This window comes from Balaenoptera physalus, assembly GCF_965194825.1.
Source record: "Balaenoptera physalus genome assembly, chromosome: 19".
Taxonomy (NCBI): domain Eukaryota; kingdom Metazoa; phylum Chordata; class Mammalia; order Artiodactyla; family Balaenopteridae; genus Balaenoptera; species Balaenoptera physalus.
Window position 1 is genome coordinate 64,018,893 of NC_138900.1, and position 2,609 is coordinate 64,021,501.

Sequence of the window (2,609 nt, forward strand, 5' to 3'; positions counted from 1 at the left end):
GTCAGTATTTTAAAACTATAAATAAAAGCAAAAGCAAAAACTCCTCAAGAAGTTTTAACGTAACAGCACAAACATGGTAGCAAAGTCCAGATTTTGGAGGCAGATGACTCTTGTTACTAAAGAGACAAAGACCAACACCAGTGGCAGAGCCACTCTGGCACCCCGGTCACCTGGTGCCCTGTTATAGTGACAGATGGTAGTGTAAGCAGATACGTTAGGGGGTCCCCTAAAGGAATGGCTTTCTTGACATACGAAAGCCAGTTTGGCCTAAGCCGTTTTGTGAGCTAAGCCCGGCCACCATGCTTGCCCTCGGACAGGTCTCAGTCATCAATGATCTTAAAAGAACACAGGAGTGCAGGAATAGAGAAAAGGCAGTGACAAGCGGAGTCCTAGTTCCTCCACAAGGGTTATACATAATAATATATCTTTGAGTTCTGCAGGAACTAAGGCCCCCACCCAGGTGGAGGATGGAAGCAGGATGCCAGTCAACTAAGACTTGGACTCTGTCGACCTTGGCCCCAATTCTATGCCAAATCCTTCTCTGCTCATGCCCGTTCATGAATTGTCATATTCCCTTAGCTTCAAACTTCCCCACTTTGGCTCTTGGGGAGATACTGCTTTGGGAAAGATCCCCGGTGTTCTCCTCACTTGCTGCAAGTGATAATAAATACTTCCTTCTCTCCATCTTTGTCTTGGTTGTGTCTATTGGCTTGACACCCACCATGAGAAGAACCCAGGTTTCAGGTAACAGTAGGAGAGCTACAGAGCCCAACAAGGTGCTGGGTGGGGAGGTGGGAGCAGGTTTATTGGTCAGCACGCAGGAACTATCCTTGAAACTCAAGGGCTTTTCAGAGAGTAAAGGTGCAGACGCAGTGAAACTTGAGTTATTTGAAGGCAGTGAGGGTAGAAGTCACGGCCAAGGTCTCAGGCATCCGACAGACCTGGGTTCAAATCCTGACTTGACCAGGGACTAGGGGAGTGAGATAGGGTAGGCAGATTCACAACTTGCTCATCTGTAAAATGGGGCTAATGATAAGAGCTCCTCTTTCATAAGGTTGTGGTGAGTGTTACACAGGCTTATAGACACAAAATATCAACCCAGAGCCTAAGCAGTGAGTGTCATCAGGGACTACCATCCCTATACATGACTTAATGTCCATCCCCTGGGCGATGAGGTCCTGGGGACTCAGGAGAAACGCAAGATTATTTGCCCTGTGTCTCCACAAAGTCTCCTGCAGGTGAAAAGGCTAATCTTCTAGGCTCTGCATTTTATTTTATTTTTTTGGCCGTTCCACGCAGCTTATGGGATCTTAGTTCCCCAACCAGGGATTGAACCCATGCCCTCGGCAGTGAAAGCGCGGAGTCCTAACCACTGGACTACCAGGGAAGTCCCTAGGATCTGCATTTTAGTCCTTCAAAACATAAGTGAATAAAATTCAACTAAATACAGAGTTGGCTGTCTCCATTTGCCATTAGACAATCTTATTAAGGGACAGGAGTCCTAGGAATATGTCTGTATCTGTGTTTTGGAGATTGTTTGGTGCCACAGACTAAATGTTTGTGTCCCCCACACCACCCCCCAAATTTGTATGTTGAAATCTATCCCCCAACATGATGGTATTAGAAGCCGGGGCCGGGGAATTCCCTGGCTGTCCACTGGTTAGGGCTCTGCCCGTCTACTGCAGGGGCACAGGTTCGATCCCTGGTCAGGGAACTAAGATCCCGCATGCCACATGGCTGCAGCCAAAAAAATTTTAAAAATTAAAAAAAAAAAAAAAAAAAGGAGCTGGGGCCTTTGGGAGGTGATGAGGTCATGAGGGTGGAACCCTCATGAGTGACATTAGTGCCCTTATAACAAGAGCCCAGAGAGCTCCCTCCTGCTTCTGCTGTGTGAGGACACAGAGTAAAGATACCACCTGTGAACCAGGAAGCAGGCCCTCACCAGACACTGACTCTGCCAGTGCCCTGATCTTGGATTTCTCAGGCTCCATAACTTTGAGAAATGAATGTTTGTTGTTTATAGGGTCTCAACCGGGTTGGGACGTCCTGGGGGTCTCCCACACGTGGCTGGCAGTGGGTGCTGGCTGTTAGCTGGGAGCCCAGCCAGGGTGAGGTCAAGGATTCTTGATTCTCCTCCACAGGGTCTCTCTGTCACTTGGGCTTCTCACACCATGGGGGTTGGTTTCCAAGGAAACGCTCCAAGTGCTCAAGAGAAAGGCTCAGCCTAGGAATCTACACAGCATCACTTCCACGGCCTTCTGTTGGTCAAAGCAAGTCCCGGGGCCAGCTCAGATCCAAGGGGAGAAAAGGAGACTCCATCTCTCTACGTGGAGTGTCGAGGATTGGCTGCCATCTTTAATCTTCCACACAGGTGGCTCTGAGGTGTCAACTCAGGAAGAAATCCCCATGGTGACTTTGAACTTGGTGGAGCTACAGGCTAGCATGCTTTAGAGCACATTTCAAAAGGGGGTGTGGCGGGAAAGAATGTTTTGGAACCAATGGACGAAGAGTCAAAATCTTGATGTTTGGAAGTACTAGTTTTCAGAGATAAAAGAGATCTTGGAAATTTGAGGCCATCCTCCATGTGTTGCTAGAGAAGACCCCAGATA